This window comes from Apodemus sylvaticus, chromosome 2 (assembly GCF_947179515.1).
Source record: "Apodemus sylvaticus chromosome 2, mApoSyl1.1, whole genome shotgun sequence".
In the NCBI taxonomy this organism is placed as follows: domain Eukaryota; kingdom Metazoa; phylum Chordata; class Mammalia; order Rodentia; family Muridae; genus Apodemus; species Apodemus sylvaticus.
In genome coordinates this window covers 46,431,220-46,453,172 of record NC_067473.1, presented here as the reverse complement: position 1 = coordinate 46,453,172, position 21,953 = coordinate 46,431,220, and positions in this window count along the sequence as shown.

Below are 21,953 nucleotides of genomic sequence, written 5' to 3'. Positions count from 1 at the left end.
TTGATGTGTGGATTATGTTTTGGGTATTCCAGTTTTCTAGGTTAATATCCACTTATTAGTGAGTGCATACCATGATTCACCTTTTGAGTCTGGGTTACCTCACTTAGTATAGATTCTTGGGTTTTTAACAGACTTGATTCACTTTAGTTTTTTTTTTTTTTTAAATACAAACCCTTCTGTGGTAGACACTGCTGGAACCTGGGTCCTGGTGTGGGTCTTCACAAGATGATCAGTGAATTTCTGATAAGGGGACTTGGTGAATACAGTCAGATAACTGTAGGTCTTGGAGATGATATCAAAGGTGGGCTTGGTAAAGCTGCCTAAGGTGTCCATGCAGCCTCTGGCTGATGTGTAGCCATCAATACTGGTCATCATGAGTAGCTTCTTGGTTCTAGGGCAGGGAAAAGGCCAGTGTCTCTGGGTGCAGGGATGAGATGCACCAACACAGAGCCTGCCACCTTGCATGAAACAGTGTGGCACTTGCCAGTCCTAGTATCCAGTATCCTTGCCCCACACGTATGATGGAAAGCTTGGCCAAGGTGATGACCCCCTGGACAGCAGTAGCTCCCCCCTTGAAGCATTTAACACCAAGACCAACATGACTCCAATACTAGCAAAAGCCTTGAACCTGGTCCTCTAGCCAGTCAGAGCCTGCTTTTGCGCTGGCATAAGCTTAGAATCTCATCCTTCAGGGATCTGCTCAGGAAATGGTTAATATTCTAGGATGCCTTAGTGGGGAGGGAGAACAGGTACATCTCTTCCAGGAACTCGATCTTCATGTCTTGATCAGGTGACCCAGGTTGATTATGGGCATCCTTGTCTTCAGCTTTACCTTCAAGATCACTGTGACCTCAACCAGTACCTTGGCCCCTAAGACCACTAATCCTGAGTCTCCTAATCCTGAGTCCCCAGGTCCTCAAGGCCCTCCAACTGCACCAGTGCTATTTGTTTTTCCAAAGAAATGATTCTTTTTGAATGTACTCACAAACATAACGTTCCTTTTAAATGAATGGTTATATACCAGGTATTTGGTTTTGTTTATTTATAATGGACTATCTCAGATCTGCCAGCTGCCCTAGTAATGACACAAAGATGTTTTATTAATTAATCCTTGCTTTTTGTTCCTCCCAGCCCCATGTTTTTAGGTATAAGACTCAGACTCAAAATATATTAACAATCTTGGCCATATATCTAGGCTCTTTTCTAACTAGCTGTAAGTTGTTATATCCCATTTATTTTAGCCTATATTTTGCCACATAGCTGTGCTCAGGTACCATGCATGCCTCTAGTTACATCTTCCTGGCAAATCTCCCTTTTAGGCTCTCTCCAGATTCTTTATCTCTCCTGGTTGTCCCACCTCTACTTTCAGCCTAAGCCATAGGCCATGGGTTTTTGTTTTTTTTTAATTGACAGGCAGTGCATCAATACAATACACAAGATATTCTCTCTGCAATTTATCATGAAAGCTTGGCCTTAGTTTGGCTTGTTCCCAACTAGTTTTATACTTACATTGGCCTATTTATACTAATCTATGTTCTTCCACATGGATAGTTACCTCCTAGTAAATCTCCTACCTCCTTACCTCCTAGTAAATCTTCTAGTGTCTGACCACTGTTGAATCTCTCCCCTGACACTCTCCCAAAGTTTAGCTCTGTCCAGAAAGACCACATATCTTCTTCTGCTTTGCTATAGGCTGTTCAGCTGTTTATTAAACCAATAAGAAGGTGATAGAGTAGGTGTTTACAAAACACCAAGACAGCCAGGCCGTGGTGGCTCATGCCTGTAATCCCAGCACTCTGGGAGGCAGAGGCAGGCAGATTTCTGAGTTTGAGGCCAGCCTGGTCTACAGAGTGAGTTCCGGGACAGTCAGGCCTATACAGAGAAACCCTCTCTTGAAAAAAACAAATTCAAAAAAACAAAAACAAAAAAAAACAAAAAACAAAACACCAAGACAAATGATGCTTCATACATAATGCACAAGAGATTATCCCAACATTTATTAAAGACTCATTTTACTGATTAAATCATTATTAATTTAGTTGTCTTATCTTCTAGACTTCAGGAATGTCTATGGCATGGATTATACTATACAAGTAAATATATAATTTATTGGTTTATGTTTATCATTGAAGTGTACTTGTATTTGTAAATGTGTACATGTATCTGGAATGAACGTCATGGGAACTACTAAGCATCCAGGTGCACATTTGGGAGGGTATCAAATGAAGGTGGTATGTAAAAATGTAACTTTTATTCACTAGATGTAACTGTCATCTCAGAGTCTTATTGCTGAAAAAAAAAACTCACTCTTTCTAGCTCTTTCTGAACTCTGGCTGTTCAACTCAGCTGTTCAGGCTTAAACTCCACTCCAAGATGACTGGTTCAAATTGGCTTCTCTTAGCTTCCAACTGAATTGCTCTGCTTGGAAAAACTCCCTCTGAACTCCAAAAAATGAACTGCACTGACTGCATGAACAGAACTGAACTATAGTGCACAAACTCAGTGAACTCAACTGAACTAAACTGAACTGCACTCACCGAACTGCTTCTCAATTTCAAGTATGGCTGCTTTCTTCTACAAACTAACCTTTAGGGATTAAAGGTATGTACTAAGAGTGTCTGTATTCCAGCCAGATACACTGTAATCCAGGGAATGTTTGCATTCTAACTATATCATACAGACCTAGAAGGTCTTTGGATGTGAACTCTTGACAGAGCATCCCTGTTGCTGGATTAAACTTTCTCTTCAGTGATACACAGTGTGGCCACAAACTTCTTGGGTTAGAGGGCTCACTAAAGTCTAGGTAGCATGGGACATAATGTGAAATGGGAAAGGGTATGCTGTGCCCATTTTGTGAGCCCCAAAAGACCACCAAGGAGCTGATTCCGATGCAATCACACATGGGTCTTTATTCAAGCTCAGTCTGGGACCACACTGTGAACACTGATGCAGCAGGACAAGAGGATGAAGCCAAGAGCCCAGTTTCAAGCAAGCATTTGTAGAACCAAGCAAACAAGCAAGGGGTATCCAACTTGGTACACATCTGATTGGAGGACTATTAAGAAATTTGTTGGCCATTAAAATGATTCACTGCTGCTGGGAGCCAAACCATAAACTTACATAAGTAAATATCTATAGGTAGAACTGCAACTTCTGCTTTTGTCTTGAATGGGGTTGTTAGGGAGTGACCTGGAGACCAGTGCTAGATGCAGGTTGGCTGGTTAACTCAAGTTTAGCCTTAGGTCAGGTTTTCTAAGATGGAGTCTGAACCCAAGATGGAGTTGTTCTGGTCTCTCAGGTACAGCCATCAGGATCCACTAAAACTCACCAGAGAGTGATAATCTTTCTGTATATGAAGCAGTAGCTATGTGGTGCCAAGGAGAGAAGGCACGTGGCACATGCAGGCAGGAGGTGGAGCATGGTAAATACTACGGCATGGCTCGCTTTCATCTCTGTATTCAGTGACTATAGCCTATGGCCACCCATATGCTGTTCATATTCAGACTGGGTTTTTCATCTTCATTAACTTTTCTAAGAACACCGTCATAGATGCAGAAGCATATGCAGAAGTGATTCTAATCCTCTAGGAACTGACAACCAATATCAAACATCACAGACAGTATGTAAAAACAAGTAGAGCATGTAAACAGAGAAAGAGAAATTCAAAGGAAGAATTTTTCTTAATGCTACAAACAAAAACACTGTAACAGAAAGGAAGAATGCACTTGATGGGATAATTCAGACAGAATGTACTTAAAGAAATTAGTTCTGTTTAACAGTGGCTCAAGAGATGGATCACCAGGGCCCTTGTTGTGGAAAGAGAGCATCAAAGTTGTTCTGTGACCTCCATACATGCACCTTGACATGCATGCTCCTGCCACCACTAAATAAATGAAAATTTAATTTAAAACTTTTAAAAGCAAAGACTAAAAAGTAAAGAAGAGAAAAAGAACAGACTATCAAAAATCTATGGGGTAAGAAAAAAAGAGATGTAACATATTCATAATGGAAATTGAATCCCAAAGGGAGATTATTGAAAGACATGACTCAGAGATTTCCTAAATTAGTCCTGATACCAATGTACAGCAGAGGAGGGGGAGGCAGAGAATGCCAGATCTACGTAGAGCCCACACATGTTGCACAGAAACTGAGAGGAGTACCTATGTACATCATTCAAACTACAGACAATTAGGCAGAAAACCTCCTGAAAGAAGAAAGAATTTACTTCCCTTGTGACATATCACTGGAGAGAATTGCATCTAGCTTCTCAGAAACCTTGTAGTCATAATAAAAGTAAAACCAGGGTGAATTCTTTTCAACATTGTTGTGGGAGGAACCAAATCACTTTTCAGATGAGAAGGGAGCCGCACCTAATGCAGCAGAGAGCAGGAGTAATTAAAAGGAACTTGTTATAGAAGAAAGAAATTCACTTTTGTTCATAGATAATATGATTACCTATGTAGAAAATTCAAACTAATCATACAAACCAGTTCTTGAGCTAATAAGCAGTTAGGACATAATTACAGAAGAAAGTTAATACAGGGAACTCAATTACTTTGCAATATACCAGCAGTGAAAATCTATCAGCAAAGATCTTTGAAATTATAAGTTTCTTTCCTGAGAAAGACAATGTCATGAGAATAAAAAGAAAGGCCACACATTAAAAGATGATATTTGCTTTTTTAAAAGATTTATTTATTCTTATATGTAAGTACACTGTAGCTGTCTTTATACACACTAGAAGAGGGCTTCAGATTTCGTTACTGGTGGTTGTGAGCCATCATGTGGTTGCTGGGAATTGAACTCACGACCTTCGGGAAAGCAGTCAATGCTCTTAACCACTGAGTCATCTCACTAGCATTGGAAGGGAGTATCAGGACAGAGAAAAAGGAGAGAGGTGATTGGAGATGACTGGAGAGAAGAAGGTTTATGGGACATATGGGGAGGGGGGAACTGGGAAAGGGGAAATCATTTGGAATGTAAACAAAGAATATAGAAAATAAAAATATATAATTAATAAAAAATTAAAAAAAGATGATATTTGCAATGGGCAATTCTGATGAATGACTGTTACTCAAATATATAAAGAACTTTAAAAACCAAATAACTAAAAAAGAAACAACCCAGTTAAAAACTGGCTAACATCTATATGTCCTAGCATTATGGCTACCTAAATAAGACATGAACAAGAGTGACAGCAATAGACATGCTAACAGAGAAGAAGGAAATTGTACAGGTCTCCAACCCAAGACAATGAATTACAAGCAACAGAGGAGTGCTAAGAGTGGGAGAAAAAACTCTGTAAGGATGTCTAAAATCCCTAACACCAAAACACAAAGTGATAACAATGACGTGGACCACATCAATGCTCATGCAATACTGATACAAAAGTAAAATGTGACAATAACTTTACAAAAGTCAGGTATGTCCTATAAACTAAACATTCCCTTCTAACTCTTACACCCCAACATAGAGCATCCACTGGTATCTACCCCCCCAAAAAGGTGAAAATGTATGGCTTCACAGAATCTGCATGCAGAGATTTACTTGTAGTTCCTACATCTTGGAGGAAATAAAAATATCCTCTGATAAATGACTGGCTATTATTCAGTATAAAAAATGTGCTGTCAAACCATAAAAGTATTGAGGCAACTGAACTTAAGTTCCTGTTAATAAGTATAAAAAAAGTAACTTTGAAACTATTGAATACTCTGGGACTTGAACAAAATGGGAGTCTAGAAAAGTCAAGTCTACCTAGGTAATAAGATCTGTGGTTACCAGGGGCTATATGGTGAGAGGAGCCAAGAAGTGTGGCACAGTACATTTTATAAAGGAAAGAAAAAGCACTATGGTACTAAAGGATACAATTGTGTCATTACACATTGGTTGAAACACTAAAAATACAATACTAAGAAGAAACTCTGGGCTGAACTCTGGTTCTTGAGTGATGATAATGTATACAGAAATTTCATTATTTGTAACAAACATACCACTTTTCCCCCTGGGAAATGTTGGCAAATGAGATTGGTTGTTCAGCTATGGGAGGAAGATATATTTGTATATTTTCCTCTCAATTTTGCTATAAACCAAACCCTCTTTAAATTATGAATTCTATTAAATAATACTACTAGCAGGAATAAATAACAGAACAGAGATATCTTCAGTAGAAGTCAGTGGAAGCAATTTTTATGTATTTTCTTTGCTATTCAATTTACCTCAAATAATACCACAGCTAGCACTCTTCCTGTTTTGTCATTCTTTGGTTAAAGAGACTCCTGGAGACCTGTAGGGGAATGAAATCCTCAATAGTAACTCTCCTGAACTGTGCATCTACTATCCAGAGACTTTGGCACAAGTTTCTAGATTTCTCCCATTTTTTTCTGTCTGTATCTCAACTTGAAAATTTTCATTTGCTGTTTGTATAACATAGGTAGGAAGTCTGGATTTTGCCTGATGTATCTCCCATCTTTGTATTTTTTACATTATATTCTAGATATAGCCTATATGTTTTTAGAATTAGCCTATTTCCTCCCCCATTTGACTGAGATATTTAATCTTGGATCACATTCCTGAGATAACATCTTTAAGATGAGTCCCCATCATATACTCCTGATTCTCAATTAGAAATGCTACTTTCATTCTGTTGGCCAGAATTCTATGTGACTTAATTGTTCTGTCATTGATAGAGGATCTCATCTCTCTATATGCTTGAGTTTATAGAAGAAAGTATTATTAAATTTATCATGATCAGAAAAGAATAAGGCATCCTGTTATTTGTGGCACTGTGTTAGATGTTTTGGAAAACTAGATTTGACAGTACCGGGTCCTATCCTTCAGATAGTTATTTTATAATACAAAAAGTAGGTAGAGGAATACAACTCAAAATAAGAGTCTACATTAATGGAGATCCATGTAATTTGTTATAGTTATGGTTCAAGGACTTCTGCAAAGGTCCACCAGGAATGATGGATGATAATGTGCTATTCTTCCATTTTAAAGAGCTTGTTCAATGCCTCCATCTGTGTTTTTATGAGAGACCAGTAACTCGTGACACAGCAGTGGAACCGGGTTTCAGTCCTAACTACACTCCTCTGCCTGTCCTTACCCCCTCTGCTCTCTGCTCGTTTGTCTTGTACTTCCAGAATTTATCTCTCTTTGTGGTTCCCAGATTTGACTATGTGACAAATGATATATGTTATATATATATATATGTATATATATACATATATATATATATAATTCTTGAAAGCAAGTGACAAATTTAATTAAGCATCATGGGGAATGGAAGGAAATGCATGCACTTAGCACATGAGCACTGTTTCAGAAATTATTAAATCCTTTGTTTATCAGTGCATATGTGCATATCATTTTCAGTCATGTGACACATGGTGCTAGTTAATAGTCACAGTGCTGCTGTGACAAAGATGGGAATAAAATTTTATTGCCTTTATTGTAAAAACAGTCCTTAGGTGTGAGGGTAAAGAGAAATTGTCAAGAAGAGTGATGGAGGTAGTTTTGTTATTCCCTAGTTAATTCCAGTAAGTGGGAAGGCATGACTATATGGAAGGACACATGGTGGGTTTTTTTTTCACTTGATGTTTGTTTGCTTTTGTTATTTAGGAATATATGAGAGGGAAAAGTACTATGCTGGGCCAGAAAACAGTTAGATTGTGTTGCAGAGTAGGTAAGGCAGAATTATGCTATCCAAGAAGGAATGAATGAGAAAATCTGAGGTCCTGGCATAAAGTCAGCAAATGAAAAACTAAACTAATTTTAAAAGCTCAAAAATATAACAAATAACAAATAGTTGTGTAATGCAGACAATAAACAGGAAATACTCTATTCTTACTGAATAGAGTATTTCAAGTAAGGAAGACTTGAACTACATCATGAAAGAAAGGCTCAAGGAAACTATGACAGACATAAGCAAAGTGTTAAAAGGAAACAGTGTTTAAAGAGTGATGGACTAATTCAGCATCATGACTCCATTCTTAGGAAGTATAGGAAGAGAAAAACACAAGAGAAGAACTTCACTGATACTAAAACATTAAAATATAATAGTATAGCAGAATTGACAGATTCACAGTAAGAGATGGGAGATTTAATAACCTTGAAATAGATTTTTAAAGGGAATCAATAGAAATGACCCAATGTTTTAAATGAATGAAAAAATATGAAAGATTAACTGTATCAAGGATGTTGGCTGTTCAACCAGCACATTAACATATTGGAAAAATAACTGTAGTGTTGTTTCATAAGAAACTATAAAAAGCTAAACTCAAAATAGAAGTAATTATATCTAGAAGTTTGTAATAGAAATGTTAAGAAAGGAGAGCATGATAGAAAAGGACTTTAAAACCAAATACGATTATTTGAAAACCATTTGATGTGATAAGGGAAAATGAAAGTACAGATTATCAAAATGAGGAATAACAGTATGCTGCCAATATAGGGGCTAAGGATAGCAAGACGGAAGAGGACCTATTAAGAGATTAGAACGATATGATCAGTGGAGCAGCTGGGACTGGAGTCTTCTGGGTGCCATTTGCACCAGAGAGCCAGGCAGTTTCACATCCTTCTGTGCACAGACCCTGCCAGAAGAGAGTTGGTCTCCCAGGTGTATGCCTCCTATGGCTTACAGGCTCACAGGAGGGACAAGCTCCAGCCAGAAACAGCAAGACCAACTAACACCAGAGACAACCAGATGGTGAAAGGCAAGCACAAAACCCCTACCAACAGAAACCAAGGTTACTTGGCAACATCAGAGCCCAGTTCTCCCATCATAACAAGTCCCAAATAACTCAACACACTGGAAGAGCAAGAATTGGATTTAAAATAGCATCTCATGATGCTGATAGAGAACTTCAAGAAGGACATAAATAACTCCCTTAAAGAAATGCAGGAGAATATGGGTCAATAGGTAGAGGCCCTTAAAGAGGAAACACAAAAATCCTTTAAAGAATTACAGGAAAACACAAACAAACAAGTAAAGGAACTGAACAAAACCATCCAGGATCTAAAAATGGAAGTAGAAACAATGAAAACATCACAAAGGGAGACAACTCTGGAGATAGGAAACCTTGGAAAGAAATCAGGAATCATAGATGAAAGCATAAACAAGAGAATACAAGAAATAGAAGAGAGAAGCTCGGAGGCTGAAGATCCCATAGAGAACATTGACTCAACAAAGAACATACAAAATACAAAAAGCTTGTAACACAAAACATCCAGGAAATCCAGGACACAATGAGAAGACCAAACATAAAGATTATAGGTATAGAAGAGACTAAAGATTTACAACTTAAAGGGTCAATAAATATCTTCAACAAAATTACAGAAGAAAACTTCCCTAACCTAAAGAAATAGATGCCCATGAATATACAAGAAGCCTACAGAACTCCTAACAGACTGGACCAGAATAGAAAGTCCTCCTGGCACATAATAATCAAAATACCAAATGTACTAAACACAGAAAGAATTTTAAAAGCAGTTAAAGAGAAAAGGTCTAGTAACTTATAAAGTCAGACCTATCAGAATTACACCAGACTTCTCACCGGAGACCATGAAAGCTAGAAAATCCTGGGCAGATCTCATACAGACCGTAAGAGAACACAAATGCCAGCCCAGGCTACTATACCCAGCAAAACTCACAATCACCATAGATGGAGAATCCAAGATACTCTATGATAAAACCAAGTTTACACATTATCTTTAAACAAATCCAGCCCTACAAACAATAATAGATGGAAAATGCCAGCACAAGGAGGGAACCTACACCATAGAAAAAGCAAGTTTGTAATCTTCCAACAAACCCAAAAGAAAGTAACCACACAAACATAAAAATAACATCAAAATAAGAGGAAGCATCACTATTCCTTAATCTCTCTTAACATCAATGGTTCTAATTCCCCAATAAAAAGACATAGACTAACAGAAATCATTTTTCATGTAAATCTTCAATTTTGTCAGAAAATGTTTGTAATTCCTGTTTCAATTAATTTAGTAATGTTTTTATGCCTACCATCCTACCTGTATAATTTTCTGTGATAATCTTCAATTTTAAGAAGTTTTTCTGTATATTTCTTCAATTTTATCAGAAATGTATTCCATGTAAATCTTCAATTTTACCTGAAAATATTTACAATTCCATTTCCAATCAACTTAGAAGTATTTTTATGCCTACCTTTTTCTCTGTGTAATTTTCCATGATAATCTCCAATTTTAACATGTTATTCTATATTTTCTATAATTTTATCAGAAATATTTTCCACATAAATCTTTAATTCTATCATAAAATGTTTCTTCTTCCTTTTCAATTAATTTTTCCACCATAGATGGAGAACATTTAGCAATGTTTTTATGTCTACGTTTTACTCTTAAATTTTCCATGAAAACTGTCAACTTCAACATGTTTTTCTACATATTTCTAAAATTGTGTCAAATATTTTCCACATAAATCTTCACTTTTATCATAAAATGTTTTTACTTACCTTTTCAATAAAAAAGAGATTATACCAACAATTATGTATCCACAACTAAAGAAAAAAAGAGGTTAAATAGATAAATTTTTAAAAGGTAAAAATTTCAAAACTTTCTCAGAAGTAAATAGAATAAAAACTAATGTTTGTGAAGTAAAGACCCACAACTACAATCTTTCAGTGCAAAATAAACGACAAGCTCTGAGGCATTCATTGTGGAGGAAGATTCAGTATTTATAAAACAGGACTTTTCAGGAAAATAGCTTGAGCAAGTAGATTCTACTTCATTCTATGAAGCGACTACTATTCTAATAATATTTGAATAATAATATTGAAGAAAGTCTAAAGTCATTAAAGGAAAAAGTGTTAAAATCTCTTTTAGAATATTAGCAAATAAAGTCCAAAACATTTAAGAAGAGTTGTATACCATGAATAAGTAAAGCTTATCTCAGATATTCTGTTTCCATAACACTAAAAAGATAAATTTTTGTTTTGGTGAGGGTTTGTTTGTCTATTTTAATTTTTGTTTTTTAGTTTTTGAGAGAACACAAAATTCAGTAGATAAGGAGTTGGGAAGGATCTGGGAGAGGTTGGGGGAGGGGAAAGAATATGATCAAACTATATTATACAAAATATGTTTAATAAAAAATAAATTTAGCTGGGCACAGTTGTGTACACCTTTAATCCCAGACCCTGGGAAGCAGAGACAAGTGGATCTTTGTGAATATGAGGCCAGCCTGGTCTACACAATGAGTTTTAGTACAGCCAGAGCTACACATTGAGATCCTGTCTCAAAATCAAAACAAAAAAACTAAATAAATTAATGCACAGTATTAATAAAGGGTAGAGTTGACCTTCACCATGAGTTTTTAAAGTATTTGGCAGAGCACAAAAGTTATTAAACATTATAAATATCCTCAGCCATTTAAGATGATTAGAATATGTCCTTAATTTGCCCCTTGGGGAATCTGTAGGTAGCTCTAAGGCCAGCATTATCCCTGATGATGAAAGACTTAATATTTTTCTGTAAGACTGAAACCAAAACAAGGCTATCTACTCTTATAGTTTTTATTCAATCCATACATAGAATTCTAGTCAGTGAAATAACAGAAGAAAAACAAATTCAAATTATCTTTATGGTCATATGACATTTTCTTTGTAAACATGAAAATTCCCAAGAATCTATATAAAAAAAACTACAATAAAGAACTTCAATCAGTAAGTATACATAGCAAGATCAAATAATACAAGATTAATACATACAAATAATTATATGTATACATTAGTAAAAATAACCAACAATCTGCATAAAGAAGCAATTCACAGTAGCACAAAAAACCAAACTACTAAGAAAATATAATAAAAATGTATTTATTCTTTCAAAATTCCATACCTGTTTACACTGTACTGTGATTTTACCAACTCCCATCACCTCCTTCAAACTCCCATTGAGAACCATCAACTCATCTTCCTCCCAAATTAATGTCCTTTAGCCCCTTGATATCCAATTAAATCAATGTGTGTAGAGTCAACCACTGAAGCATGAGCAATCTGTCAACAGCTACACGCGCACACACACACACACACACACACACACACACACACTATGCTTTACTTCAAGGGCCATCAATTTCTAATAGTTTCTCAGTTTAGGGTTGGGACTCAAAGAGTCCCTCTTACTTCCGTGATGGAATTTTGACTGGCTGGATTGTGTGCAGTCAGGTTGGCATCAGCTATATCCTAGACAGATTAGAAACAAACTTAACGAAAGTATCATAAGGCCTATTCAATGAAACTTCAAAATACAGTTGGGAAATTTTTTAAGAAAAACTCGTAAGTGTGGAGATAGACCCTATCTATAGAATGGAGCTCTCAGTAATCTGTCAGATGACAATTCTTCCCAAATGGGTCTACAGGTTCAAATAAGTCCTTACTCACGTACAATGTAATGTTTTACAAAGTACTTTTGGTTGTGAACCTACCCTTTTTTTTATATATATAATTTATTTACATTTCAAATGATTTCCCCTTTTCTAGCCCGCCCCCCCCCCCACTCCCCGAAAGTCCCGTAAGCCCCCTTCTCTTCCCCTGTCCTCCCTCCCACCCCTTCCCAGTTCCCCGTTCTGGTTTTGCCAAATACTGTTTCACTGAGTCTTTCCAGAACCAGGGACCACTCCTGCTTTCTTCTTGTATCTCATTTGATGTGTGGATTATGTTTTGGGTATTCCAGTTTTCTAGGTTAATAACCACTTATTAGTGAGTGCATACCATGATTCACCTTTTGAGTCTGGGTTACCTCACTTAGTATGATGTTCTCTAGCTCCATCCATTTGCCTAAGAATTTCATGAATTCATTGTTTCTAATGGCTGAATAGTACTCCATTGTGTAGATATACCACATTTTTTGTATCCACTCTTCTGTTGAGGGATACCTGGGTTCTTTCCAGCATCTGGCAATTATAAATAGGGCTGCTATGAACATAGTAGAGCATGTATCCTTATTACATGGTGGGGAATCCTCTGGGTATATGCCCAGGAGTGGTATAGCAGGATCTTCTGGAAGTGAGGTGCCCAGTTTTCGGAGGAACCGCCAGACTGATTTCCAGAGTGGTTGTACCAATTTGCAACCCCACCAGCAGTGGAGGAGTGTTCCTCTTTCTCCACACCCTCTCCAACACCTGCTGTCTCCTGAATTTTTAATCTTAGCCATTCTGACTGGTGTAAGATGAAATCTTAGGGTTGTTTTGATTTGCATTTCCCTAATGACTAATGAAGTGGAGCATTTTTTAAGATGCTTCTCCGCCATCCGAAGTTCTTCAGGTGAGAATTCTTTGTTTAACTCTGTACCCCATTTTTTAATAGGGTTGTTCGGTTTTCTGGAGTCTAACTTCTTGAGTTCTTTATATATATTGGATATTAGCCCTCTATCTGATGTAGGATTGGTGAAGATCTTTTCCCAATTTGTTGGTTGCCGATCTGTCCTCTTGATGGTGTCCTTTGCCTTACAGGAACTCTGTAACCTTATGAGGTCCCATTTGTCAATTCTTGCTCTTAGAGCATACGCTATTGGTGTTCTGTTCAGAAACTTTCTCCCTGTACCGATGTCCTCAAGGGTCTTCCCCAGTTTCTTTTCTATTAGCTTCAGAGTGTCTGGCTTTATGTGGAGGTCCTTGATCCATTTGGATTTGAGCTTAGTACAAGGAGACAAGGATGGATCAATTCGCATTCTTCTGCATGCTGACCTCCAGTTGAACCAGCACCATTTGTTGAAAAGGCTATCTTTTTTCCATTGGATGTTTTCAGCCTCTTTGTCGAGGATCAAGTGGCCATAGGTGTGTGGGTTCATTTCTGGATCTTCAATCCTGTTCCATTGATCCTCCTGCCTGTCACTGTACCAATACCATGCAGTTTTTAACACTATTGCTCTGTAGTATTGCTTGAGGTCAGGGATACTGATTCCCCCAGATTTTCTTTTGTTGCTGAGAATAGTTTTAGCTATCCTGGGTTTTTTGTTGTTCCAGATGAATTTGATAATTGCTCTTTCTAACTCTGTGAAGAATTGAGTTGGGATTTTGATGGGTATTGCATTGAATCTGTATAGTGCTTTAGGCAAAATGGCCATTTTAACTATATTGATTCTACCGATCCATGAGCATGGGAGGTTTTCCCATTTTTTGAGGTCTTCTTCCATTTCCTTCTTCAGAGTCTTGAAGTTCTTGTCATACAGATCTTTCACATGTTTGGTAAGAGTCACCCCAAGATACTTTATACTGTTTGTGGCTATTGTGAAGGGGGTCATTTCCCTAATTTCTTTCTCAGCCTGCTTATCCTTTGAGTATAGGAAGGCCACTGATTTGTTTGAGTTGATTTTGTAACCTGCCACTTTGCTGAAGCTGTTTATCAGCTGTAGGAGCTCTCTAGTGGAGTTCTTTGGGTCACTTAGGTAGACGATCATGTCGTCTGCAAATAATGATAGTTTGACTTCCTCCTTTCCAATTTGTATCCCTTTGACCTCCTTATGTTGTCGAATTGCCCGAGCTAGTACCTCAAATACAATATTGAAAAGATAAGGAGAAAGGGGGCAGCCTTGTCTGGTCCCTGATTTCAGTGGGATTGCTTCAAGTTTCTCTCCATTTAGTTTGATGCTGGCTACCGGTTTGCTGTATATTGCTTTTACTATGTTTAGGTATGGGCCTTGAATTCCTGTTCTCTCCAAGACTTTAAGCATGAAAGGATGCTGAATTTTGTCAAATGCTTTTTCAGCATCCAATGAAATGACCATGTGGTTTTGTTCTTTGAGTTTGTTTATGTAGTGGATTGTATTGATGGATTTCCATATATTGAACCAACCCTGCATTCCCGGGATAAAGCCTACTTGATCATGGTGGATGATCGTTTTGATGTGTTCTTGGATTCGGTTGGCAAGAATTTTATTGAGTATTTTTGCATCGATGTTCATAAGGGAAATTGGTCTGAAGTTCTCTTTCTTTGTTGGATCTTTGTGTGGCTTTGGTATCAGCGTAATTGTGGCTTCGTAGAAGGAATTGGGTAGTGTTCCTTCTGTTTCTATTTTGTGGAATAGTTTGAAGAGTATTGGTGTTAACTCTTCTTTGAAGGTCTGGTAGAATTCTGCACTGAAACCATCTGGTCCTGTGCTTTTTTTGGTTGGAAGACTTTCTATGACTCCTTCTATCTCTTTAGGCTTTATGGGACTGTTCAGATGGTCTAGTTGGTCCTGATTTAATTTTGGTATTTGGTATCTGTCAAGGAAATTGTCCATTTCCTCCAGATTCTCCAGTTGTGTTGAGTACAGGCTCTTGTAGTAGGATCTGATGAATTTTTGGATTTCCTCAGTTTCCGTTGTTATGTCTCCCTTTTCATTTCTAAGTTTGTTAATTTGGATACTTTCTCTGTGCCCTTTGGTCAGTCTGGCTAAGGGTTTATCTATCTTGTTGATTTTCTCAAAGAACCAGCTCCTGGTTTTGTTGATTTTTTGTATGGTTCTCTTTGTTTCTACTTGATTGATTTCGGCCCTGAGTTTGATGATTTCCTGCCTTCTACTCCTCCTGGGTGAAATAGCTTCTTTTTGTTCTAGGGCTTTCAGGTGTGTCATTAAGTTGGTAATGTATGCTCTCTCCATTTTCTTTTTGGAGGCACTCAGGGCTATGAGTTTTCCTCTTAGCACTGCTTTCATTGTGTCCCATAGATTTGGGTATGTTGTGTTTTCATTTTCATTGTGTTCTAAAAAGTCTTTAATTTCTTTCTTTATTTCTTCCTTGACCAAGGTATCATTGAGTAGAGTATTGTTCAATTTCCACGTGTATGTGGGTTTTCTGTTGTTTCTGTTGCTATTGAAGACCACTTTTATTCCATAGTGATCAGATAGGAGGCATGGGATTAGTTCTATCTTCTTATATTTGTTGAGGTCTGTCTTGTGACCAATTATATGGTCGATTTTGGAGAAGGTACCATGAGGTGCTGAGAAAAAGGTATATTCTTTTGTTTTAGGATAGAATGTTCTATATATATCAGTTAAATCTAATTGGTCCAAAGCTTCAATTAGTTTCATTGTGTCCTTGTTTAGTTTCTGTTTTCCTGATCGGTCCATTGAGGAAAGTGCAGTGTTGAAGTCACCCACAATTATTGTGTTAGGTGCAATGTGTGCTTTGAGTTTTAATAAAGTTTCTTTTATGAAAGAGGGTGCCCTTGCATTTGGAGCATAGATGTTCAGGATTGAGAGTTCTTCTTGTTGTATTTTTCCTTTGACCAGCAAGAAGTGTCCCTCAGAGTCTCTTTTGATGACTTTGGGTTGAAAGTCAATTTTATCTGATATTAAAATGGCTACTCCAGCTTGTTTCCTGAGACCATTTGCTTGTAAAATTGTCTTCCAGCCTTTTACTCTAAGGTATTGTTTGTCTTTGACCCTGAGGTGTGTTTACTGTAAGCAGCAAAATGTAGGGTCCTGTTTACGTATCCAGTCAGTTAGTCTGTGTCTTTTTATTGGGGCATTTGAGTCCATTGATGTTAAGAGATATTAAGGAATAGTGATTGTTACTTCCTATCATTTTTGACGTTATTTTTTAAATTTGATTGCTTAACTTCTTTTGGGTTTGATGAAAGGTTACTATCTTGCTTTTTTCAGGGTGAAGTTTCCCTCCTTGTATTGGTGTTGTCCTCCTATTATCCTTTTTAGGGCTGGGTTTGTGGATAGATATTGGGTGAACTTGGTTTTGTCGTGAAATATCTTAGTTTCTCCATCTATGGTGATTGAGAGTTTTGCTGGATATAGTAGTTTTGGTTGGCATTTGTGTTCTCTTAGAGTCTGCATGAGATCTGCCCAGGACCTTCTAGCCTTCATAGTCTCAGGTGAAAAGTCTGCTGTGATTCTGATAGGTCTTCCTTTATATGTTACTTGGCCTTTTTCTCTTACTGCCCTTAGTATTCTTTCTTTGTTTAGAACATTTGGTGTTTTGATTATTATGTGACGGGAAGTATTTCTGTTCTGGTCCAGTCTGTTTGGAGTTTTGTAGGCTTCTTGTATATTCATGGGCATCTCTCTCTTTAGGTTAGGGAAGTTTTCTTCCATAATTTTATTGAAGATATTTGCTGGCCCTTTAAGTTGTAAATCTTCACTCTCATCTATGCCTATAATCCTTAGGTTTGGTCTTCTCATTGTGTCCTGGATTTCCTGGATATTTTGGGTTACAAGCTTTTTGCATTTTGCATTTTCTTTAACTGTTGATTCCATGGTTTCTATGGAATCTTCAGCATCTGAGATTCTTTCTTCTATCTCTTGTATTCTGTTGTTGATATTTGCATCTCTGTCCCCTGATTTCTTCCCAAGGCTTTCTATCTCCAAAGTTGTCTCCCTTTGAGTTTTCTTAGTTGTTTCTACTTCTGATTTTAGATCCTGGATGGTTTTGCTTAGCTCCTTCACTTGCATGTTTGTGTTTTCCTGTAATTCTTTAGGAGATTTTTGTGTTTCCTCTTTCATGAGCTCAGCCTGTTGACCAAAGTTCTCCTGTATTTCTTTAAGAGTTTTTTGTGTTTCGTCTTTCATGACCTCAGCCTGTTGACCAAAGTTCTCCTGTATTTCTTTAAGTGTTTTTTGCATTTCCTCCTTGTTGGCTTTTGTATTCTCCTGGATTTCTTTCAATGATTTTTGTGTTTCCCTTGCAAGGGCTTCTAACTTTTGATCCATTTTCTCCTGAATGTCCTTCATGTGTTCCTGTACCAGCATCATGACCAGTGATTTTAAATCCAAATCTTGTTTTACTGGTGTGATGGGGTATCCAGGACTTGCTGGTAGAGGAGAATTTGGTTCAGATGTTGCCATATTGCCTTGATTTCTGTTAGTGATGTTCCTGCGTTTGCCTTTTGCCATCTAGCTCTCACTGGTGTTACTTGGTCTTGTCAGTGCTGGACTCACCAGTGCAAGCTGCCCCTTCCCCGTTGGCCTCTGGTGCACAGCTTACACTCTGCACTGCCTGTAGACAGGGTGCTGTTGTCCAGGCTGTTCAGATCCCGAAGCAGGCACCTGAAGGCTCCCGCTGGGGCCCGCAGGATTTATTGGAGCACACAGACTTCTCCCAGCTGGCCGCCCGGAAGCCCCCACTAGCCCCTTGAGGGACCTGGAGATGTGGCGGCCACCCAGGCTGATCTGAAGCGGAGAGAGTTGACCTGAGGGCTTCTGCCTGAGGCCTTGCCCCAGATTGTGTCTGTGGGCCAGATGGAACCCGTGTGCACCCCCAGGGAGCTCCGAAGGTGTATGTTGCTGTGACCTCCCCTGTGTTCCGCTCACTCCGCTGGGCAGCCGATTTCCCCAACCGGGCTGGCGCACACTAGGTTAGCCTTGTCGCCCGGGCCCTGAGTCCAGGCAAACGCCTGGGAGGCCAAGGTCCGAGCAAAGTTCCCCTAGGGCTATGACTGTTATTTGTGTCCGCCAGGTGACCCGGATGGCGGGCGTGCGCGTCCGCGCTCCCCGAAAGCACCGGGAGAGTCTGTTGTGCTAATAACCTCCTGGGCGGGTTGACACACAGATGGCCCACCAAGCTGCCCAGTTCTTGGGGTCAGTCCTGTGCCTTTTGGGGCCTAGACCCCCGTTTTGTTAGCCTCAGGCTACGCTTGTTAGCAGTCTCTGCCCTCCCGAGCACTCTGGCTCCTGTAGGCAAAATGGCGGCGCGTGCGCCGGCCGGGGCAAAAAAAACTCCTGGCTGGGTTGGCGCCCCGATGGCCACTCGAACAGCCCAGGGCCTGGGTGCAGGCCAACGCCCGTCTGGCTCAGACCCCTGCGGTGTTGGGCCTAGGATTATGTTTGTGTACCTCAGTCTGACCGATCTCTGGAGCCTGGGATCAAGATGGAGGTGAGTCTCTCCTGACTGGTGGGAAGCAGAGTTCTGAAGTGGCTTCCGTGCAGCGAAAGGCTCCGCAGAACCGCAGCCGCTTGCCGCCCGGCTGGTCAGCGAAGGTCAGTGGTCGTGGGCGCAGGGCCTAACTGGACCCTGTGTCGCCTTGGTTCCACCGCTGATGTGAACCTACCCTTTTTAGGCTGAACCATCACTCCAGACCTTTCCCAGCCTTGATATGAGGGTTTGTGCTTAGTCTTTTGTGTCTGATTGTGCTGTGCTCAGTGGATATCTCTGGGAGGCCTGCTGTTTTATAAAGCGAAGTGGAGGAGGCATGGATCTGGGGGATGGGGAGGTAGGAAGAGCTGGGAGGAGCAGAGGGCGGAGAAACTGTTTAGGATGTATTGAAAAATAAATAAAAAAAAATAATAAAAATAAAACAAATCAACAAGCCAATCATAAATTTATAAGAACTTTTTAAAAAACACTTAAAATAGACAAAATGATTCCAAAGAAACATAAAGAGGATATACTTACTTGACTTCAAAATTGGAAACTGCAGTTAACAAGCAGAGTGCTGTTTCAAGTATAGGCATTTAGAGCATCATCAGTAATGACCCTAAACATTCACACTCAATGCAGATGACCAAAGAACCAAGGTAATTGGATGGGGAAGTTATTATAATTTTTTAAAAGATATTAGATACTCATCCTAAAGAGTGAACATGTCTCCAAGTACTACACAGGCATTTTACCTGAAATGCCCAAGATTGATGAAAGCATAAATCCACTCAAAGACAAGTGCTCAGAACCGAATCATCAGTAGAAAACAAAAACTAAAAAGATACAAATGCTCATTAGTTGTGAACAAATTCAAATTCAGCATCACAACACAGTGAAATATTCCCAGTGTAGAGGAAGAAAGTGATCATGTGATGTCTTTGAGAAATCACAAATGTTAAACAAAACATGGTAAATGAAAAGATCTATATATTGTCTGATTCTAGTCACCTGTAATTTTTTAAAAAGTCAAATCTGTATAAAAAGAAATCCAATCATTATTTTCCTAAGGATAAAAATATTCAGTTGATTATAAATAAGCACAATAAACTTTAACGGACAATAAAGGGGTTCTAAAATCAGACTGTAGTAAAGTTTACATGACTATACAATCAAATAATAAAATTGTGCATCTCAGGGGATTAATTACTTAGATAAATCATAATAACTATGTAAAGCCTTCTCACGGGACTTCTATCTGCAAGAGAGATTAACAAAATCCCTAACTTTCCCATCTCCATAATATTTGATTAATTTTTATACTTGTTTTTATAATTAAATACAATCATATGTTCTTCACATTTTAGGAGAAAATGCAACATTCTCTGGAGCAGAAATGACAGTTGCAATTGGACATTTGTCACTATCCCTTCTCCAACAATCTGCCGTGTGTCTGGAACATGACAGCCACATTACTGGAAAACCAACACTCTACATTCCAGTCCCATCATTTGCTAGTCACTGAAGGGGGAAAATGACCTTTCTCGTGATTTTCTTCAAGGGTGGTATTGTCCCAATGTTTAGACATTGTTCCCTTTGAAAGAACAGAATCTGGGGGAAAGATTCATGTTTTCATCAGTAACTTAGTTCTTCCAATTCTCAAAATGTAGCCTGTTGCTCTGTGATGTTCTTGTGATTTATTGCCTATGTGCAATTTCACTTTTCCCCTCTAAATGTCTTGCCTCTAGATTGTTTTTAATAACTACTCTTTACTTTGAAATAATTATTATCCTCTGAAAGAGGATTTGGTCATGTCAAGATTGTGTGTGTGTGTGTGTGTGTGTGTGTACATTTAGATGAATAATTTTCACTTCAACTCTAAATTGAATCTCCCACTCATCCGTGTTTTTACCAGGTTGTAAAATTAATCATCACATATGAATCAGCCATGTAAGTGATTCACATGAGCTCTAAATAGTCTGAAGTGAAGGAATTAGGTGAAACCAAGTTCACACACTTCAGCATGCATTAGCACTGCCAAAATCAATAGCCACTATCCATTTTCTTTAAAGTCTGATACAGGCCTTCATACTGACTGCCCTGAAAGTTATTTCTAGGGGAATGAGAACTATTCAGTCTTTTTCATTAATCATTATTCAGGGTAATCTATCCTCCTGTCCATGTGAAAGGTTCAGAAGATACAAAATTGAAAAGAAACCCTTAACCTTGGGGATGCTGTCATTCAATTGAAATAGGACATGACAAGAGAAAACTTTGTCTTCAATGATGTCAAAACTGTTATGTAATGTCAATAAATATTGAAGATACTGGAGATACTGGAATATATAGTCACTCCTATTGCCATACTGCAATTTCCAGACACCAACCTTTTGTTTTATTCATGATCCCATAAGAGCAGATGTACAAGCAAGTAGAAGATTATCATGAATGCAGGAAGATGCTGGTCATAGAAGTAACAGTTTATCCTTAGATTCTCAGGACCTATAGTCTGAAAACAGTTAATTGAAACAACTGAACTGAAAGTATTTAAATTGACATTAGCTCCTACACACACACACACACACACACACACACACACACACACACAATTAGGCATTAAGCGCTTAGGGAAAAATAGAATGATAGAACACAGGCATTGTCCCCCAAAAGCTCATATTTTGAATTCTTTTTTTGTCCTGCTTCCCTGTCTTGGTATTCCCTTACACTGCTGCATCAAGCCTTTCTTCTCCTCCCTTTGATGTTTGACAAGGCCATCCTCTACTGCCAATGTGTCTGGAGCCATGCGTAACACCATGTGCACTCTCTGGTTTATGTTTTTGTCCCTGGGAGCTCTGGGAGTACTGGGTGGCTCTTATCATTGTTCCTCCTATGGTGCTGCAAACCCCTTCGGATCCTTAGGTTCATTCTCTAGCTCCTCCATTCGGTACCCTGTGCTCAGTTCTGTGGCGGCTGAGAGTGTCCCCTCTGTATTTTCCATGCACTAGCAGAGCCTCCCAGGTGACAACTATATCCGGCTCCAGTCAGCAAGTACTTGTGGTCATCGATAATAGTGTCTGGGTTTTGTAACTGTATATGGGATAGATCTCTAGGTGGGGTAGTCTCTGGATGG